This window comes from Cydia pomonella, chromosome 13 (genome assembly GCF_033807575.1).
Source record: "Cydia pomonella isolate Wapato2018A chromosome 13, ilCydPomo1, whole genome shotgun sequence".
Lineage (NCBI taxonomy): Eukaryota > Metazoa > Arthropoda > Insecta > Lepidoptera > Tortricidae > Cydia > Cydia pomonella.
Window position 1 is genome coordinate 242,951 of NC_084715.1, and position 23,750 is coordinate 266,700.

General features: G+C 37.4%; 1 protein-coding gene across 1 annotated transcript in view; it reads left to right on the forward strand.

Annotated features, from left to right (window-relative positions):
* Window positions 1-23,750, forward strand: part of LOC133523963 (unconventional myosin ID-like) — a 70,251-nt gene that overhangs the window by 993 nt on the left and 45,508 nt on the right. The window lies entirely within an intron of this gene.

Genomic DNA, 23,750 nt, shown 5'->3' on the forward strand with positions numbered 1-23,750 from the left:
TTTTTGGGACTTTTTTCGTAACGATATTTTCAGACGTGACCGTATATTACTTGTAAATGAAATAATTACCCAAACTAATCTACCTTTTTTTAAATTTTGTAACCTGCCTTATAAAAATATAAGAAAATTTTAATTTTCCATAACTTTTTAACTGACTTTAATTTCATAATTACCTCTGACATTCCTTTTGTATTATTAGCCCTTACAATAATGTATATTATGTGTCATGTCACCATCTATTATGTCATAAAAACTAAGTGTAAATTAAAGTAACACATTTATTGCCATTAGTGTGTGGCATTTTGTCAGCAGCGGAAGTGCGGCCAAGGTGCTCAGAAATATCTGAACATGCCTTTTTTGCCACGGCATTAGAGTGCATGTTCAGATATTTCTGAGCACCTTGGCAAATGAGAAATAATCTGATGGAGTGGAGGCTATAGGTTAACTGAAAGAGGTCCCTGAAAGGGATCAGTTCACCTTTGTACAAATGATCTATGTTCTGTCCTGTTTTATGTTTCTTTCTGTACAATAAAGTGTTTTACTACTTACTACTACTATATATGGTGGACATGTTTGTCAATGCACAATATTTGTCCGAATAGACAGATTAGTCCCTCCAAGCTTTCTACATCTTTATGTACATATATTCCTAGCTTCTCCGTATTAGTCAGTATGCTCTACTTAGGTTTAAAAGCTGCTTGAGGCCACATGTTGTTCTCATTTGAATTGTCATGATGTGAGATGATCCAATAACCTTGCCACGGCCACTTGAATAAACTCGACATTAATATATATGTTATTCATGCACAACTTTTGTTTGATTGCGGGGTGAGTGACTAACAATATTATTATTATTCTATGTTGTCTGTTAATGTGATACATGTAAAGGGAAGTAGGGTATGTATGATGTATTTATTGAAATTTTGAAGGTAGGGTCAAGGAGGAAACAGTGGCTCAGTAGAAAATAGATGGGTACAGTGACTCAATCCATATACCTGTGTAACACAAACTGATAATTTGTAAACCTTAATTCAATGCAGTAAGTTATGTAATTGGGCATGTCTTCATTTATGTTTGTTTACAAAACAGTCACTAACTTTAGTGTAGAACTAGAGTTAGACCAAGCTAAGTTAGCAGCAATTTTGATAGCCTAGATGGTGTTATTTTAAACATCTAAACGTCTTCATAGAAGTTAGCAATCTCATGATTTTGATGTTTAAATATCACTTGCACCATCTGGGACTCTGGGCTATCAAAATCGCTGCCAACTCAGCTTGGCTCAACTCTATCCAACATACTCACTTATGCAACTGTACTAATTCCTTTCTTATAGAAATACTTCCTAACATGAAGCTGCAGAACAGATTATATCAGCTAATTGTTAGCAACGTTAAGTCACGAGTGAATCACTTGGCTTAGAGCCGCAGATCTCTTGCTCATTACTAATAGATGCAGCATCTAACTCGCGGTCACTACTCATTGTCGCCTTTCTTATACACCGTGTTTTTTTTTTATTTGCGTTAATTTCGAGGGTGCATTCCTGAGCTTAAATTAAGTAACTTCCTCAAAGACACCGATATTCTAATTAACTCTATTTCGGAGATAATCAATCATTAATTGTTATCTTATAAGGCCCTTACGAGCGTGTACACTTGCCTTAGGGCCTGTTTACTTATTGATTAGTGTTTAGTGCGAGTTCATACATTTGCTACTAAACGTAAGTACTATCTCGGACGATCGACGTTCGAAATGACATTGATATGTCACAGTTTTCAATTGATTGGTTGAGTTAAATGGAATGCCCGTGTTACAACAACGCTATATGCAACATTTAGTAACTTTTTATAAAAATAAAAATAGTAAAAAAAAAAACAAAAAAAAAAAAATTTTTTTTGGAAATTAACTATGCCATTTTTCCTTAAACGTACTTACCGATACCCCGAAGTTAACTAAATTCAATAAAAACACGGTGTAGAAATACTTCCTAACATGAAGCTGCAGAACAGATTATATCAGCTAATTGTTAGCAACGTTAAGTCACGAGTGAATCACTTGGCTTAGAGCCACAGATCTCTTGCACATTTACTGTATTCTCTCTGTATTATATACTTGTTTTGTGCAATAAAGTGTTACTTAATTACTATTACTGCTACTGTCATTTGGGATGCAAAAACGAAGGTTTAACTTTATATGTGGTTCGGATTCTAATGTGAGGTAGTCTGTTCGGAGCCCGTTTAATGTTTTAAATGGTATCTATGTCATGGCGCGACTAGTTAGTTTCATATTTATTGCTTGTACGTGTGTTTTGTAGGCTAATACAGTGCAGGTACCTGTAGGTATTGATTGCTGTGCATAGAGAGAAAGTTACCATAAAAATACCTTAGGTGATGTCTAATTGATATGAATTTTGATTTTCATTGGAATTTTGCGGATGTGGCTGTCGGTTTATTAGAACTTGGGAAAATACGAGAGCTTAAGCAACGTTGTGAGATTTTTCAATGCACGAATGGCATGCTAGGTATAATATATGCAAGTATACAAATGGTGGACCATATGTATTTGACTAGACTTAGGTATATCGACCGGGATATTGACCGTGATTATATACCTGATACACCAGGTAATCACGGTCACATTTCACATGTGTCAATATAAGTCTAGTGAAACTAACCGTGAATCATTCAAAACTGTCATTTGTAATATTTGCTTTGCAATAAGGTGGTAACAGTGTGGACGATGGTATGTCATATTATTACTGTTCCATGTATACATACATGTAACATGAATTAGCGAAATGCACAAGGCATACCTTTCGCATTACGTCCATCGTTATCACACTTTATTTGGATTGTGCCGCCGACTCAACGTAAAGAAATTAATTGATAGCACCAATATTTCCTATAGATATATAGGATGCTGATGGGGCTGCCTCGACACTGTAGCGCCTCTGGGATGTTTGCGGAGGCGCAAGTCGACGGCTTTGCGGCTATCATGCGGAAACGCTGCGCCTCTTTACTTAGCCGCTGGCGGGGCAGCGCTAACAGTATCATGATAGCGTTGTTGGACAGGTGGGACTGCCCTCTGCTGCAGCGGTGGACAAAACTCCACTCTGTAGCAAAATAACAATGTATTTAGGTTAAAATTATTTTGTTATTCCCCTAACACTATTTTATAAGTTAAATGAAAATGTAAAAATGTAACTAACAACTATGGATTTTTTATCCGAAATAAAATCATTTTATTTATTTATTTATTATATAGATAAGTGTAGAATGTAGAATCAACGACAAGTCAGTAGAGAAAGTGTTTGTATGGATAGAGTTTGATTTATATCTGATTCTGAAATATCATGGTTTTGGGCATACTGCAGTCGTGATTAAACTAATAAAGATACACCGCGGTGAAAATATAATACATTTACGTAATATCTCGATTTGTCTAATCCTAAGTTCAGACACGGAATAAAGATGAACATTACGGTTTCGGACGAAATGCTGCAACCATAAATAGCAAAATGATGAAACGCTGTGATGAAACACATCCACTGATGAAAATCGAACACATCATGCGTTTACGTATCTCTATTCTCATATCTCAACAACAGTTGGCTAATCTCAACTCAAAGTACCATCGTAAGTTACAAAATTAAATTGTTGGTGTTGGTACAGTTAGCATTGTGATAAGAAATAAGAAATACATTGAAATTTTTTTTCTCCACTTTCCTTTGTTCTTAGCATTGTGTTATCGCTTACAGACGTTTCTACTTAGTATTTAAACAAAAACTCGAAATTAAGAGAATGATTACATATTAATATATGTGACTAAAAATTGCCCTGAAAGTGTTTACCTCCGTTTTATAGTTAAACTAAGAAGAGAAGTGTCGCTAGAGTTTGCGCTCAAATATATATCCGCCACACTCGAATTATTATTAAATATCTTTTTTGTGAAGCTATTGAAGAACGAAGATTCAAATTCAAATGTAGGTACGTGTGAAGTGATACAATGCTGATAGTATTACGGTTTCCGAAATACTGCAGTTATTAATTGCAAAATGACGACGCGTCTCAATGAAAAGTTACCTATAGGGACCGTGCGCGTTGGAGGGTCTGCCATCTTGTGGCCTGAATCGGAACCATAAACATGCACATTTACACGTCACGTGTTTTCTTGTGCATAGTAGGTTCTGCCATCTTGTGGCCTGAATCGGTACCATAAACATACACATTTACACGTCACGTGTTTTCTTGTGCATAGTAGGTTCTGCCATCTTGTGGGCTACACCGGAACAATAAACATCACATTTACGCCTCGCGCCAAAAATCTGACGGCTCCTGTGCTGCCTCCTACAGTTCATGCACGCTCCCTATACATGAAAATCGAATACATCTACGTAGTATATCGATATCGCTCTATCCCTCACCTCGCGTTGGCTAATCTCAAGTACAGACGCTGACACAAAGATGCGTTCGTAACAATGGCTCGCTGTCGCGCTGACATCACCTTCATTATCCTCGACGCTACTTATAATGCTGTTCGATAATTAGTATTGAGATAAAATGTCCAAGTAGCCGTTTCATTGTTGGTCCTGTGAGGTCTGAAGGTATTGATCGCGATGATAGATAACTTATCGCTTTCCCAAGTGGTTGTCTTTCTCATTCGGGGAGAGGATAATGCCAAAGACAACCAAGCTTAATGTCTTGGAAAAGTATAGTTGTTGCAAATAAAACTAAACGAGACAGTGAGCGAAAATCATATTAATACGTAGCCTTTCTTCTTAATATGCCGTAATTTTTTTTCAACATGGCCATGCCAATCATTGCCTAACTTCACTGAAAAAAAAACAGTGATTCTATACCAAACAGCTGTCTATGTCTAATTCCTAAAAATAGGCAAAAGGCGACCATTATAAAGGATTCATATCCTTTACATTTTCTCTTGCCGTCATCGGCAAGAGAAAATGTGGTAAACAGTACTTGAGGTCTTCATCATGTTCGTGTCGAAATTAATTTTGTATGAACAGATTCGTGTCTTTTTGAACAGATTCGTCACTTTTCCTTTACTTCTAAGCATGTCTATTTTTTAACGCGCGACGCAAAAAGAGGGGTGTTATCAATTTATAGCGTTTCTCTTTACTAGCAGAGGTGTTTTGAAAATAGCACAACGTTGAATATTGATACTTGACTGCACAATCAAGTCAACACATTGGTTGTATTGTACGAGGGAGGTATTTGCGGTTACATCGCACAATCCGCACATAAGTATCATGTTCGCATTCACGGGAGTAAAGGCTTTTCAACCGGATCTTTGGTTTGAACACAATATAGAATTTAGCGGAAGAAAAATAAATAAGAAAACCATCAACTGGAATAAAACAAACAGGTATGTTTGTATAAGAAAACTCTTCACTACGCACTAGATCTCTAGATACTTATTATTAAGATATTAAGTGACATATTTCCATACATTTAGCTCTTATAGCTAATTTAGTTACAATCATCATAAAATCAACATTTGTGACACTTTAAGGTTCCTGACACTGCTTGCTTGTACAGCTTATTGTACTGTGGTTATCTCTTCTCACAAGCATTCCGAACTGCAGTAAGGAAATATCACTCTTTGTCCTCCATTCATTGAAACATCATACCGTATTAGTACTGCCACAATGTAGGATTTATAGGTTTAACCGGTACGGTACTAACAGCAACACAAGTGACCATATTTGAACCTTATCTCCTTGCAGTAAGGTTTATGAAATGTCAAACAGGGTGGTACCGCAATATAGTCTCCACAAAACCAGCAATTTCAGCTCCGAGCGTATTTAGAACTTTCAGGAGTTAATCGAAAAAAGCTTTTAAATGCCAAGCAATAAGGTCGTAATGTATTTTTGGAGTGCAGTCGTAAAGTTCGGTGTTTTCAAAGGAGGCAAATTGTTTCACCATAATACGGCTATTCGCGTAGTGTTATGGGTTAATTCTTGAATAGGACAGTAACGGCTTTCTTTAGGCATGTGGAATAACTGGGGGCCAAGACGACAACCGATGATAGTAACACTAATCAAAACTTCAATAGTGTATGGAAATAGCTACGCAGGTTTTCGTAGCACCTATCATCTATTTTATTAGCCATTCCTGCGGACAGAAAACAGCGCTCTGCGATGGCTTTTGGTGTATTTCGATACTATGTATACTCGCAACTCGACTGGACAACTCCACTGTGCCTCGTGTGACCGCACCTTCAAAACAAAGTTCGGGTTCGCGAGTTACATTAGTGTTTCATAATCCGGACAAGAACTGTTGTTGGAGTCGCCATTGCCGGACGCGGCAAGGAAGATTGATGAATGGACGTGGGGTAAGACTGCACAATGGCACATTTCTGCGGCTGGCATTGCTGACAATATTATTATCGATACTTTGAAAAGCCGTAAAATCGGAATCACGAATATGGTTTTACAATACGTGTTATTATTGCCTTGGCGAACGCTGTGGCTGTAAAATTTGTGCTGCATTTTATTTGAAGTGTGGGATTATTCGAAAAGGAGTATATTTGCCCGTTGGAAATGCGGATGTACGTACGAAAATTCCCTTGATCATTTATAGGTAGATTATTTAAGCTACGAATAGCATTTTGTATCAACAATTATCTCTTGACTAAGCCTCCCAGAGCTGCAAACGTCCAGAGCCTACTGTATTTGCTTACCGGCTGGCTGTTCTTTGTTATTAACATGGCTCTAAATATAGTCGTTTGATGCTTCTACTAATATGCTGTTATGTTTTACGAAAACACCTATTACCTGATTGACAGGCAAGTATCGCACCTCATAAAGAGTAGATAAGCCTTCCCTACCTGCTAACGACCACTTATCACTGCCATTAGAGGAATGCACACGTGACTGACGCGTCAACCTACATAATAGACATTACCACACTTTGTTATAGAGTCATGTCATGGCATAGTTATTTAGTTAATCTGGGCTTTTCTGTGTGAAAAAGGGAGCAGCGCTACTCTACTCTCGCCTTAGCCCCTGTTACGCAGCCCAGCGTGACCAGCACTCTAAAGGGGCCTACTGATTAACAGTCCGACAGACCAGTGGGCCCCCGAAGGATAAAATATAGGTACTTCTCTAAATTCCTAAAATCCACAGAAAAAAACAATAAGGGATAGTAGGTTTATGGTAGATGGTAGTTTTACCAACTTAGGCGAAGACTGTCAGCATAAGTTATAATTATTCCGCAATCTAAAATACAAACGACATCATTTTTGATTCAGTAGTGAGACGCGTAGAGTCAGGCCAAGATAAGTTGGCAACGATTTTCAACTTATCTCGGTTTGACTCTAGCCTTTCCACTGAGAGGGACATGAGAGTAATCAGCCAATATCATTGGTTGGAATCCAGCGGAGCGGAGAAGAGACATATCTCTTGTAATCCATTATTACAACGTATACAAACAATGTTATTGTTTGGTTCTTCTCATCAGAGCTGGTTCTCTCTTATTTATTTTTTTGTATTTTTACCTGTGGTCTGACAAATTGACAATAAATAATTCCTATCCTCGTAAGGCCCAAGGTCCTACCTATGGGACTTATTCAGTTCGATGAAATTTAAATCATATTTAATTAGGACAGAGTTGCATTTGTTTTGTTTCGTGCAATTTTCAAACAAAATAAAATCTACTGTATTCCGTGCACTATAGGTTCAAATTCCAGTGGCAAATTTTGGATTTTTCATTTCTATGGCTGGGCCTTAAGAGGCTATTCTATTCTCATCTCATCTCCACCTCAGTGGAATGGCAGCCTATGGGATGATTGTGGGTCAACTGAAATTGTATACTTCCATAGGGAACTTCCATTTTACGTTACTTCCATAGGGAAGTAACGTAAAATTGGACGAGTACGAACTGTAACAGTTACAGTTATCGGTACACACTAGCTGAGTACATCAACTTTTATCAGTTGGTTGGCATAGGGGCGTCAAAATTGACAGACAGCCATCATTTCGTTGAAAGTAAAACGTAAGTCATGTTGTATGTTAAATATGGGTTTAAGTGTCGGGCAAGTTGTAACGGAATAGAACCGACATCTACTTTTCAACGAGTTCTACTATTGATGCTCGCTTAGCCCGATGTATTAATTATACTAGATGGTTATAGTAGATAACAACTGCCAGTATATAAATAGTGAAGTTGAAAATGCAAGTTTTATGTATGTATATTGTTGTTAGTGTTGGATCTTTTCGCATTTTCTCAAAGGTTAGCTGTAAAAAGTCCCTTTTAGGGATAAGTTCGCCTTTGTACATAACATTTCGTTTTTGTTTTGTTTTGTCTGTTTTATGTTAACCTGTTTATGTGCAATAAAGTGACATACATATTTACATATACTTGTATGTTTGTGGCCGTCCAGTCCGGACAACCACAGGGGTCTACATATGTAACCGACTAAAAACAGAAGGAAGAACAGTTAAATAATACTTAGTTGTGTTGTGGTTCAGACTTGTGAATAAATTTTATCCACTATGCTATGCTAAGGGTGCCTTTCGACCAGAGATGTGCTATGCTATGTTTTCATACATTTGAAACGTAGTTGTAGCTGGAGCTGCGTTTTAAATGTATGAAAACATAGCATAGCAAGCATAGCACATCTCTGGTCGAAAGGCACCATAATGCTGTTCTAAGTAGTTAGTCATAACGTGTATCAAAGCGAAAATCGTGACCTATCTTTGAGGGCTATTGTGTGGAGTTTTTCATGTTGGCAGCGTTTTTGTGCTCTGATTCTCCAAAGGTCAACCGACGACGCCGCAGTCGGCCTTGACGAACTCCAGTGACATTCCGAATACATTATATATATACACATGTATATAATAGAACATTACGATACGAGTGCGAAAAATTGGAAATTCGCAACGTGTGGCGATAAATTAAAACACGACCGAAGGGAGTGTTAAATCGACACGAGTTGCGAATTACCTATTCGCACATGTATCGTACAACGTTTTACAGTACATATGGCCATGGGCGCCGTCAGGATTACTTTCAGGGAGGTGCATTATAAATGGAATAGAAGAATCGATGCACTCATTTATTTTTCTTGTGTTAAATAGTTCCGAGTTATGCTATCAAAATCATTGCAGACTCTGTATCTCTTACAAACTCTAATGCTGGTGCAGACGCAGACGCATAAAAAACATGTATTTTTTTTTATATTTCTTTCCTGCCAGGAGGGTGCAAGTGCACCCCCTTGCACCCCGCTGCCGGCGCCTATGCATATGGCCCTTTAAGTTTTCGACATAGTTACGTAATGTGCTAATTATCGCACTAGTGCGGTAAAGTAGCACCATATGTACTGTAATGATATATTCCAGTTTGTGACTAAATTTGTTTCAGAAGACCTCATGCAGCTTAATCTGTCCACAAGCTGTAATTTTGAGTACGTGGCGTCTTTTTCATGGAATACGAACTTCATGCACTTGTTCTCTACCTGGCCAGTTAAGCGTATTATACCAATTAATAAGTTCACTTACCCTTTTTAACTTTCCACTGCATAGCTTATTGCAAAAATAATTATGTGTCTCTAGTCGCCGAAGAAGAGTTTAAAAAAACTAATTGAACACCTCAGCATGTAAAGAATGCCAAACAAAACAAATACTCGGGTAGTGCGAGGCAGGGGCGCGAGGCGACACCAAAACAAACACACGTGGCTTTGTTGATAGTAATGTAATGATGGGATCGTGTAGCGTAGCGTAGAGTATATTGCATTTGCAAATATTTGAGTAGGATACGATCTGCCGGGCTAACAGCAGATGGAGTAATTACAATGGAAAACTCATGCAATTGTTTATCTTGTTCTCTTAATAAGGCAAGTTTTCATGCAAGTACTTCATATGCGATAAGCAGGGCAGAATATAGGACATTCTTTTAATTAAGTTCGGTTAAGTAAGTTGTAGTTGGTCCTGTTAGAACGTGTCGAAGCTATGATGACAGTCATGTATCAGAGGATCGTGTTACGGATACCGGAGTTGCAAATATATCAATAGACTAAAAACAGAAGATTATAAATACTAATAAAGTGGTTAAGTTATGATTGGTTTGTTAGCCAAAAAGGTCAAATATGGTCAGGTCGGCGCGAGGCAGACGCGTACGCGGTGTTGAGACCAAATAAATACACACAGATGAACGATTATTTTGATAAATTGATCTACTATGAAGGTTTTTGAAAAGAGTTTTCATAACTAAATTATATCTTATTTTTTCGTTGCTAAAATCCGATAATATGACCGAGTAGTTCGTAATTATCTTGTAACTACATTTCAAGAAGCTGTATTGACTTGAGCTACCTAGCCATAGCCAGGCGATGACGGCATACCGCATAATAGCCCGTGTAATTGTCGTGCCGAAGCGTTTATATTCGCCCCTTACAAATTTGAATAGAATCTCAATACTTTGAATAAGTAAAAACTCAGTCCTCTAAAACGATTTTATTTCTTTATCATTAGGAGGAAGGAGATTTCATTACTTTAGATAAGAATGTAAATTTAACGTTTGAAAGTTTATTGGACGATTACAGCCTTATAAATTTTATTGAAGATGGACTACTGATAATAAATTTGTCTCACTTAAATCATTTGCTATACCTACGTGAAAGTCCTCATAGTCTTAAACAATCTTAATAAGTAAACAAAATAATAAATACTTTAGAGCTCATAAACATTCCGTTATTCCCGTGTGTACGCACGACGCACGTACAGTCAAGTGCAAAAATATGTATCGAAAGAATCGTCTCATAAATATGGTACTACGCTCACTGGAACAAGATGCTATGGGACATATTTTTGAGTAAGATGTGTACACCCATATTTTTACACTTGGCTGTACGCAAAATTACCTGTTAAACTTTTTTTTGTTTTTCGCATATGAAACATAAACGCTCATAAAATTCGCATGTCAGACCCCATATGGTGTAAGTACTGGTGTCATCTTTGGGCAGGAGTATCTGGATACCAAATATGCGCTGTACTAATTATCGACGATCCCAAACTCACAAGCAACCTTGAACCCTTAAGTCTAAGTAGAGCCTTTGTCTCCTCGAGTGTGTTCTGCCGCAATGGGCTGTGCTCTGAAGGTTTCACATAGTGCCGGCCACTTTCTATCATCGTACCGGTCGCCGTCGGTAAGGTGTTCATCCTCACACCGTAGAACGTAAATGATCGCGCAATGTGCGGTTTAAGAGGAATTTCTTCCCGCGGACGCTCCGACTGTGAATGAGCTCCCTGCCGAGGTTTTACCGAGGGGCTACAGTATGGGGTTCTTCAAAAAAGGAGTGTACAGGTTTTTAAAGGGTCGGCTAATAACATCTCTGGAGTTGCAGGCATCCATAGGCTACGGTGACTGCTTACTATCGTTATTATGACGTGGTATTAAAAAGAATATTAATTTTTAACCATTATTAAAGTGCCTCTCAGAGCACCCTAGATCTACATCTAAACTAGGTAATCTTATTGACCCACACGAATACCGAACACAGCAAAAGCACCGATTTAAAACTTATTTTAATTTGAACTTCTAAATAATCAAATGAGTTGACGTTACGATGGTCCATCAGGCACGTGCTTTAGTTCGTGCGAGATAATATAGCAATATCAAATCGAATTGGGAGTAACCTCTTACTGACGCAAAACGAACATCTTTACATACGACAGCAGAACGTCGTATTTGTTCTTACTCAGACGTGCATAAACAGGTGTGTCATGCACTATCACTGTCTTTGTAGCTATTTAATGGGCATAGTTCTGCCGTCATCGGTGACTCACAAGTGTTTACATCATTTAAGTGTGTGTGGAGGCAAGGATCACCATATTTATCATAAGCAGGAGCTCGCAGACTTCTTTTAACTGTGGCCACAACATCATCTGCGGTATTTTCGGACCTATAAGATCTTCAAACCTTCAAGAAATGAGTGTACTCCCATATTAACGGCCGGAAACTTGAAAACCCTCTAGTGGGACCATGGGCGACGGTAATAGCTTACCACGAGGCGTCGTCTGGTTTGCATCCTATGTCATAAATAATGAAGGTTGGAAGGTGGACGTAAGCTACTTTTTGAAGTCCACTTGGAAGGAGGAAAAACTACACGCTGAATTCCTTGCGGCAGAGCTAGTTGTATTTAAGGTGTTTTTCAACTTTTAGCAATTTTGCGAGTTGCATATATAAGTATATCTATAAGCCATTATGACCAACTTTTACAATGAAAATTACATCTTACCAGCCAAAATCTGACCAGCTTTTATTTTTACGTGATTTAGGGGTTGGTTCCGTTCTAAAAGTATGACATTGCCCTCGTAAAATATGGCAAATGGATGAAAAAATATGTTAATGTTTTTATGATATGTTACGGAGTACTGCAAAGAGTTTAGCCGTCGTGTGACCCCCGAAGCGCGGTCGCCGACCCCACTTGCGCTCATTACAGTTCGCGAGACGGATGCTGCTGCGATGCTGTCTTAAGATCTTATCTGTCGACGTACTGATATTTACACTCGCTGCTATTTACAATCACCTCATTAACAACAGCTATTTTGCTTGTAGACAAAGAGAATTCCCGCAAAGTCCATCCCATTTGGACCTTAAAAGTTTGTAATACTTGTAAATAAATAATACCACGTGAATCAGCCATTCTGAGAATGAGGCACCTAATGTTTGTTTTTCCAGATACTAAAAAACAGTTCTAATCTGCAAATCGGGATGTTTGTAGAATGTCCTGTATCTATAATTATTTCATTGGATGAACTGCGAGTCATATGGCGTGGTGTATTTATATCCTTTTAAAAATTGTATCATTGTAGTAACTGTACATGCTGTCTTTGCTGCAAAAACAACTAGTTTAAGGGCCCATCTTTATGTTGCCGATTATTTGTTGTCAGATTTCCATAAAATTTGGTGGATTTGTTGGCGGCCGACAGATATATAGAGTTCCCTATTCTTGACGATGTAATCGCCGATTCACCGTATGTCCTAAAAAAACTTAACAGAAAATTACAATAAATTACGTCGTATTTATTCTGCCCAGAATAAGGAGCTCTTAAAACTAGTCAAATGTTATCCAAATATAACGAACAAAAAGTCGGCCCTTACACGAAATACTTTTTGGGCGGAATGTTCGTAGTTATATGGGTACATTCTCACGCCGACATTCTGTCACTTTGTGAAACACTACGATTCTCAATAATTCGGGCATCGTACAGATAGCAATAGCACGTTAGATTTCAAACATATATATTAGGGCTATTGTCAAAGAAATAAGAGTCATGATTGCATGTGTTTAGACGACAGCGTGTGGGTGTCGGCCCACATACAATTTAAATTTATAAGAGCATAATTGTTACAACATATACGTAAAGTGTTTTTATCATGTCTGAAGTATTACACTTGTTTCCAAGTATCCATATCTAAAGATAAATGAACTTGAAATATTTATTGACATGGATTGTTATCATTTGTCACTTATCGCGGAGAATTGATAAGATTGCATTCTATTGAATTTAATCCATAGGACTTAACCTAGACTGCCGAGAGTGTCTTGTAAAATGAGGATACATTAACAAGTCTTGTAACTAACGGATAAAACTGCGAGTCTTTGAACCTGCACGATAATAACTTGAATATTCAACTACAATTAAAAATGTTTAATACTAGGTATTGCAAACGGCAAAGTAAAAGTTTAAAGATGACTACAAGTTTTTACAACTTATGAGTTTGTCAGTGATCTGTTGCTCTTTTTTATATGATCCAAAAATAACACAGCATAAATACAAATGCACTGTAAAATTCATTAAACCTATACCAAAATATTATTACTTTGTTATCAAAGTACCACTAGAACAAAATACAAATAATAACAAACTTAATAGATAACAGAAGACTCCCGTTTATCCACCACCTCACAGAACAGATCCTCATTTATTCATACACTCTTAAGATAGTGACACCGTACAATTTTCCGTCTACTTATACATATATTTACCACTATAGCAAGGTCAGAATAAAAGTAGTGTTTCGTCTCCAGTTTTGGCAGTGCAGCGTCGCCGTAATGTATGTCAACTACACGAAATACTCTGCATGCCTGCCTACCTACAATCACGAATAACTGCAGCCTTCAAAAACAAGCGGAATACGACCTTAAGCCGGGGCAGTAAGGTCGTATTTGTTGCCGTTACCTACTTGATGCTGACGAGGCCTTTATGTGAAGCGTCATTTTCTTTTGATAGAGGATTGACCTCATACCTACGCTATTAGGCATTAGGGCTGTCAAACACTCCACTTTTGTTTTTGTATTATTTCTCATAATATAGGCAATCACCCAATAATAATAACTTTATATGTTAGGCTATCAAAAGAAAGCTTCACGAATGTTACGTGAAGAATTCGCGAGTAGAGGCTAGTACGATATAGCAACTGTGCCCACTTAAATGTAAAGATAAGTGTACAATATTATTTACAATTTAATAAAACTATTGACTTATAGAGCCGTTCTAAAACTTACTTGTTGACACTCCTGTTTACAGCAAGTCAAGTTCGTAAATGTTTCAATCCACCAATCAGAATAAATAGTTGCTTCGTCATTTTATTAAGACCGTGCACGACGACAGCGCCACGCAACGGTTGCAACTATGGGCGTATTTATTACAACTATTTAGCAAGAAGTAAGTAAACATCGTCATAAGTTCAATGAAAACTAACACCCAGCTAAGAGAACAATATATTTACATACATAGAGTCAGAACAAGATAAGTTCGCAGCGATTTTGATAGCCCAGCCCGTGAAAGTGTTAAGTAAACGTCATAATTTCATAGAAGTTTGACGTTTAAAATAACGCACGGTTGGGGCTGTCAAAATCGCTGCCAACTTATCTTGGTCTGACTATATATTTTTTTTCCCCACTTAGTGTCTTGTGTCAACTTTAGGTCCTTAAGGCGCAATATTTTCCTGGGGTCACGGTCACGGCACATATGCAAGTCATGTAATTGCCAAAGCGTTCCTTGCGGAACGGAAATAGAAATATACTTGACGCAAAAGAGGAGTGCGTAAACGATATGACATATTTTATTTAGTTTTTTGCCTGCTTAGTGTCTTGTGTCAACCCTATTAGATGTCCTTAAGGCGCCCTATTTTCCTGGGGTCACGGCACATATGCAAGTCATGTAATCGCTCCTTGCGGAACGGAAATAGATAATTTTAATTTAGTTGGACCGCATAGCCAAACAAACCAACTTGACGCAACTGCAGAGTGCGTAAACGATATGACGCATTTTATTTTAATTTTTTTCGCGTTTAGTGTCTAGTGTCAACCCTAGGTGTCCTTAAGGTGCTCTATTTTCCTGGGGACACGGCACATATGCAAGTCATGTCATCGCCAAGGCGCTTACGGAACGGAAATAGAAACAAACTTTACGCAACTGAATGCGTAAGCCATTGACGTACTCGATAAATCAGTATATTTAATGAATGTCTCAATTAGGTGTAAGTCTCGCTCGTTATCTCGAACTATATTCGTAGCGGATAGGGAATATAGGGATACGCGGCCGGCATCCCCGTTTCTCGCTGAGATTTGTATAGTGCTTTTCACAAACTTTGAAAAAAAAAATGTAGCTTATTTGTTTTATTTGTAGGTTTACAGCTAAAAACAAATTAAGAATCTACTACTAAATATTTGATGATTGAATGCCAAGACGTGTCACAATTTGACGTTTAATAACAAGAGAAGGTTGATTTACAGGCCTAGATGTGTAAGGCTGTATGGAATTCCATCATCATCACTCGCCGGATACGTAGTATTTTCGGACTTAATTTGAAGTAAGTCATGTCAACATTTCATTGCGTTTGAGAAATACATATTTTTGCTTGCCTTTTTTACAGTATTTAAATTGCATTTCGCTCGTGTTTAGGTACTAGTACGCAAATATTTAACAAATTTGTAGTAATGATATCCTTGACTGTGAGATTGCTGATTTACCAGTCATGTAAAATTGCAACGCCCGCCCTACGAGTATGAGGCTAGTATAACATGGGTGCAATTGATTATAGGACGAGTTGGTTTGTGTGTTTACACCTGCCGCCCCTCATCGTCTGCCTTTACCCTTCGCGAGAGGTCTTAAAGGTCTAATAGTTATGTTTGTTGTTGTTGGTATAGATAGAAAACATGTTCGTCCAACGTGTACAGGTGTGTCATCGGGGCTGAGTCATGAGTTAACTACACTAACTTGTATTTATGGGTTTATATTTGTAAACAAAAGTATTGATGTTGGATGGTTTAGTAACTGTCGGTTGTTTGTATTTTTTTTAATATAGTAATTTTTTTGAGTATTTCGACATTAAGAGACTATACATATCTAATAAATTATCTAATATTTAATTGATTCCATATTTGTAATTGTATATTGTAATTTTTGGTTAAATTGCTTATATAAAGACTCGTAAAAGAGCCCCTGTGGCCTATTTGCAGACTAAATGTTTGTATATTGAGTTTTTTTATTTATTTTGATGGTGACTGTAAAGGGGTCCACTGATTAACAGTTCGCCGGACGGTATAGGCCTGTCAGTTCGGAACTCATCAACTTTTTGTTTTAATTGACAGGCCGATACCGTCCGGCGCACTGTTCAGTGGGCCCCTTTAGACTGGTTAAACATGCCTGACACGATCAGTCGCGATATTTGATCAATATATTTATTTTATTAATTTAATCTTAATCATCGACTTCAGACAATCGAGACACGACAATCAGGATTGTAAACACCCAATCGCCCTATATAAATTTTGCAGTGTAATTTGTCTGACAATTTGATTTTACCATTACAGAAACATAATGATTATTCTCAAACACAGACCAACAACCAATAAACAAGATAACAATGAAACTAGTGTTATAACAGTTTTGGTTTGTAATACACCTTTTTTACGGAGCTACACTGTTAACCGTAAAAGCTCACAAGAAAGCTTCCTCGCGGCGCCGGCGCGGCCACTACGCGCTGCAAATTGCTGTAATTTCCGATTCCTGCTACACCTATTTATTACTATACTCGGTGCATTTATAATACACGCGAATGCGATCCTTTTCCAATATTTATTCATTAAGCAGTAATATTAGCTATTAATCAACTCATCGGCGGATGGATTGTTAAATCTGTGTTGCCTTGCGCATGCTCCTTCGTCTGTCATCAGATTGGTAGTTAATAGTTATATTGGAGGAACTAGGTACTCAGAAGATGTCTGAACACGCCCCTGTGTCACTTCCTTATGACTGAGAACGATTATATCACCAACGGTCTTCACATTCATCTGAATGTTCCGAATGAAGAGCGAAATGAAATTCTGCCGTTCCGTACATCAATAACTGCCGTCGCGATATTATTTTAGTTTTTAACGCCTAATAAAAATATATTTAACGAGTTGAAATATTTAAACTAAATATTTAACAGCCACAGGCAAAGAAACAAAGCGAAGTTTACAATGATCCGTAATTGTTAGCCCTTCCTGACTGAGCAATAAAAAAGAACTAAATAATTAAGAGCCGCAAGCCGAAGTTTCCTATAATTTTATTCTTAGCCTCTTATGAATGGGAACACCGATGAAAAGTACTAAATATTTTACAGCCACAGGCCAATAAAATAAAGTGAAAATTTCTGTAATCCGTTATTCTTAGCCCTTCCTGAATGGAGCAGCAACAAAAAAGGACTAAATTAACACCCACGGGGCAATAAGGCCGCGATTTCTATAAGCCGCTATTCTTAGCCCAATAAAAAGGGACTAAAGAAATTAACAGTCGCAAGGCAATAAGGCGACATTCCTTTAATCCGGTATTCTTAGCCCTTTTTAAATGGGCCAGAAATGAAAAAGGACTAAATAATTAACAGCCGCAGGCGAAGTTTTCTATAATCTGATATTCTTAGCCCTTCCTGAATGGGGGGCAGCACGTGGGCGCGGCTATTTCGGGAGTTTCCCTGCGCCTTATGCGCCGGATTCCACGATCACAGCAAATTATACTTGTTCATTGCACTCTGGTGTTGGGCAAGGACAGGTTATGGGCTACGGGTTTTGTACTTGGCCCGAAAATGTGGCTACGTGATAAGAAGTCCAGCTATAGGGATAGAGTCTTATTCCCAAGAGCAGGATCCTGGTATAATACCGCAGGCTTTCCGAAGTGAACTCGATCTGAAGAGGATTTGAGTCTTTGGATATCTAGTCAGAAGGATAAAAAGACATGTTGAGATTGTTTGCCTTTTTTTTTCTAATGCTAAAAAACGAACTATCGGAGTGGTAATTACTTATCGACGCATTAAATTTGGCTACCCAATACGTTGTTGGTATTCTATCTATTCTGTGTTATTTCCGTTGGTAACGCCAATCCTTCGGTACATATTGCAGAAAATGTGCGTCATATATGCGCTAATAAAATGTATGTGTTATTTGTAACTTCCTACTCTTCCTACCGATTTTATTTAATACGTATGTTCATTTGGCAGCAAGCCATTGGTTGACCCAGGCAAAAAGCGTGAGCCTTCACATGGCCTTCACCCATGTTATTATATTCCTTCTATTGTCGCTTATCATGACAATATAGTATTATCATTGATGTAATCTGTGTCAATCAATACTACAGAAAAAAATCAACTTACAAAACTTTACAGGTATATAGCCAATGGCGTATAAGCTCATAAAGGCGGCATTTATTGACTAGTACTTTGACCTCCATCTAGGTCGCCTGCACCCTGCACGAACCACCTCGAAGATAACCATTAACCATTTCTTTTAAATAATGTCTGTGTAATTTTAATTCATTATGATGACATTACATAGTTAAGTTTATATTATGTAATAAGTGAATTAATGTACTATCTGTATAAATACTTAGACAGTTATAAATATTTGCACGCCCTCTTAAGGCTGACTATCTTACTGTACACTATTTTATGCAAATAAATTACTTACATGCACTTTAATTTGTTTGTTGCATATCTACAAGCTTAGCAAGAGCACTTAGGTGCGGCGTGCGGCTTAGGTGTCGTTAAGTTACGTTTGTGAAATTATCATTGCCCGTGGATTTGTGGAATGAAACATCTTAAAGCCGGCAACGCACTTGTAATGTAACCCACCTAATGTTGCAGGTGTCTATTGGCGACAATAATTGCATACCATCAGGCGATTCGTCTGCTCGTTTGCCTCATATATCATGAAAACGTGCTTTTTGTAGGATACGATGGAGAATCCTTCCAGAATAATAAATTAATATAGATGCCAATAATACCTAGACCGAACGTATCATATTTGTTACCAAGCCTCGCATATACGAGTAATATGTCTCTACGTATAGAAGAAAGCACAGAATGCCCTACTCGTACAAAAATAGTCGTTTGTCCATGCTTTTAAAGAATACATCGTAACGAAACCATTACGACTGCACGTGAATCAGAGGAATACAAATCGTTTATCAATGTCGTGAAAACCGTGGCTTTCTTTTGGCTGTCTGGCTGTCTGGAAGGGCTATGATCAAATAGATAGTATAGCTAGTAATTCCTTCCCTACTTAGGAGGTGCCTTGACATATCTGAGTAGAGATCTTTTCAATGATGCTGTTAGTTCTGTAAAGTATTAAGTTTCTTAAACAAAGTTTCTTCTATTTTTTGTACAATTATGTCGTCATTTTGCATGAAAAGTAAAGCTTCAAATTGTCTCAATACAGACAAGCCTAGGGAAATAGAATATGGGCGCCTCCCCAAGTCCCAACCCCCGCTGTCCCGTTAAGAAATGTTAAACTTTATATATTATATAAGCCAAAATTGGCGACAACTAGTCTTCACAGGACATCGTCACGCTGAGAAAAGACGTATCTGCCTGTAACCCGCAATTTTCGCTGTTATTCAACCTATTAGCGACGGCTTTGGCTCTTGTGAGCTACTCTGAAATCGCCATCGGTGGACCTTATGCCTTTGCAATACGGTTTACGAATTCTCAGTCAACAAAGTAGACAATGGAGTATCGAAAATCCCAGATCATCTGCGTCTCTTTCGCTTGAATAATGCAAAAGCGATGGAGATGAAGATAGACGATTAAATTTCGATGTTTACAGTAGCCGAGGACTGCCTTTGACGGAAACGCTTCGGGTACAGAATAGGCGACTTGCATACCAAGTAGTTGCAGCTAGTAGAAAGTGTGCCGAAGGCGAAGGATGGGTATGTGATCGGTGCAATTGTCTTGGTGCATTCTTGTGTGACGTACGTTATGAAAGGGCATTAGGGATTGCATGGCGGTGGTGTGAACATTTGCAAAATGTTTGTAGTTATGCATCATTCTTCAATGGTATTTTACTTTTTTGTTTCTTTTATTTGTTTGTGATGGTAAATATAATTATGTTTCCTGAAGATCCGTTGGTTGATTTGTGCAGTCAGATATCGTCATTTAGTTAATACTTCCGTTACATAAATAAATAAATACAAAACGTTTTATAAATATACACAAAGTCAGCAACCGAAGTATAGTTAAGCAGGTGTGGTGTTCAAAAATGATATGTACAGGCTTTCTTAACAATAAAGTAATGTTTAGATTATTTTGAACGCCTCACTACTTATTTATGTAACAAAAAAATACCATGAGATATTTGAGAGTTCCGCTAAAATTTCTTGAAATAACTCCATATCAAATCGAAGATAGCTTTATACAAAGATAACAGCTGTGAAACGATACCAAATAAATGTTTTTATGTCTTGACTCAGGTAATATTACCTTGATGCTTACTTTTTATTGCATATTTAATTCAGTTTGGAGAATCGTAAAAATACAAGCAAAATAATAAAGGGTTAGTCCAAGCTTTGGTCTACATATATTTGTATATTGCTATACGAGTATTATATTCAATCTGAAAAACTGGCCAACGAACTGTCAACACCATTGAACACAAAAATAGATCGTTTTCCGCGTTGACCAATGACCACTAATTCAGATGAACGTAAGCATGTTGAAATGGAAAATATATTAGACGTAGACGGACACATGACGTCAGGAGGGCCCTGCCGATGACTCATACTCGGAGTCACACGAGCCAAAACGATAGTGACTCATTATCTTGTCTCGTATCGTATGAGATATCATTTACTAGCATAGTATAGTGTGTGACTTCGGAGAAAACACTTGAAGGTGTACTAGCTTCTACCCGCGACTTCCTCTGCGTTAAATGATGCTTTCCGTGATAAAACTCTTGTACTTATATGTTCTTCACCGGGTTCAGCGGTTTAAGCGTGAAGCAGTAACAAACACAAACATACTTAAGTTTAAAAGATAAAGCTCATCTGCATCCTCTTCATACTTTTATGTTTGTCTGTATTTATGAGTAAAACCGACTGGTTTGGGCTAGTCGGTAGTGACCTGCCTATGAAGCCGATGATCCTGGGTTACCATTCAGGCCATGGTAGGGCCATTCATTTGTGTGATGAACACAGATATTCTATGTATATAAGTATTTGTATATTCTATATAGAAAGAGGATTTGTATTGTATTGTATATCGTTGTCTGACTACCCACAACGTAAGCTTAGTCAATAAGTGTAAGGTTTTCCTATAATATTATTTATTATTTAATGAACCTACATTTCAGATTTATTATGATCGTATAGTTTTTCGCTAAATATCTAGAAGATCTTACTTATTGACCCGCATTAGTTAGTGGAAAACTAAATATTATATTATTATTATTATTGTATTTGTTGTAAATTTTTCCAAACAGCTCTACCACATCTCCATTCAATAACTGTCCGTTTTATATTATAACTAATATAAGCTACTAATATTACATACAACAAGAAAGCAATAAGTTATTTTGGTTCGTCAATACTATAAATAACACCAAATCTTATGTTTTTGTTCAAAACATGCAAGAACATCGTAAATATAAGAACGAAGTTTTTATAGACTGCGCGTGTGGTCGAATCTGTGATAATCGATTAAATACAGTTAGGAAGACAATCTGGGTCAAAATCATTTAAATCAGTATACCTGTCAGTGTCTTACATATTGAAAAACACTAAATTAAAAAGTATAGTAGTACTTATTGGAACATTTCATTGTTTTTTTTTATACCACGACGGTGGCAAACATCCATTTCATTGTGGATATTGTGTTACTATAAATAAAACACAACTGGCCAAATAACACGTAACCTTGGTAGACTCCGTCTAAGCTAACCCTGCACACAATTTGAAGGAAATGCCAGACTTTATATTTGGGTAGTACATATTTTAATGATTAGCAAATAATTGTTTAACTCGATTTAACCCTAAAAGCTATTTGCAAAGCAAAACAGCATTCTGCTCTGTGCAAATCAGAATCTTCAGAACGTACGTTTTTTGAAGTGAAGACTTCTTTAGCGGCGCTGTAGTGCGCTTTTTGTGATGGGGAAAAAATGTTAAACTCGCGACAGGTCACATGACCGACAGATTCGTCAGATTGAAAATTCGTAAGACGGACACGTGACCTGATCGAAAAACTCCATGATGGTTCTAGTAGTAATGATGGTGTAAGAGTCGTTGAAATTATGGATGGAAGTTGATTTTTCTGAGAGATAAACTTTTCAAGAACTTCACTGAAGTAAGCTTGAGGTTCCGCACATCAAGCACTTTTTGCGGTAGCATTTTGAAGTAATATATGCCACACCATGCCACCATAGACAATTCCATTATTATTAATAATTAAAGAGCCTGATAAAACCTACTTATTACTTCTGTCTAGTTCTTTCTAATGCTGAAAATAACGAAGTATAAAAAATAACTAAACATAACTTTTATTAGTTTTTCTACTTTTGCCAAGAACTTGGAGCCAGATTCAGAATTTTTTTATAAACCATTTTAAGTAAGTACATATTTTTTATTGCTCCATATACAGAACAATATAAGTAAAGGTAGCAACACGTGGTCTATTTTTGGAAGTTTATTTAATGCATTTTAGTTTCTAAATTAATTCGTAACTCTTAAAATAATTCGGGTTCCTCGTGGGCACGTCTTATGGTTACTAGTCTCGGGGTCAAACTATATTGGCAACGATAGGCGAATTCATGAATTGTAAACATAAACAGCCTCTTGATCTTGAACTCGAAGCTTCGTCTACGCTGTTACAAAATGGCGTATTTTATACGACGCTCCTGTCGGTTACGTCATTTAGGTATTGAGGGGATGACGTCATGGCATCGCTCATCGAAGGCAATTAGCATAGTATAAAGGAGAGCGAGATTAAAGTTTATGCGAGGACTGTTAGTACGTCCAAGGCGGGATTCTACCCATGTTTGTACTGAATATTATGCTTGTGCTGAATCCCGCCTTTACATTCTTAATTTTAACCCCTGGCGCAAGAGAAGCTGAGTTAACTTATGTGTCTATCTGTACCACAGCACCCGGATGAATAAAAACAATTTCAATGGGGTTTTAGTTAATCAAATGTTTTGTCATACATATGTATAATATTATGTATTAGTCACTATGTTACATTTTTTAGAGATTATTAAGAGAGTTTTATATTTTATGATAGGTATCTATTGAAAACTTTCCGTGCTACCTTTGTCCATTAAGCTTACTTGTAAAGGCGACATACATAAATCTTCGATTATAAGGTCTTCATATTTTCCCCCTACGTCCCAGTCATAAGCATTAATACACATTCCCGCCTTATTGCAACGACATAACGTGAAAAAGTGTATATGTTACATACCTTAAAATAGCGTACCATCGT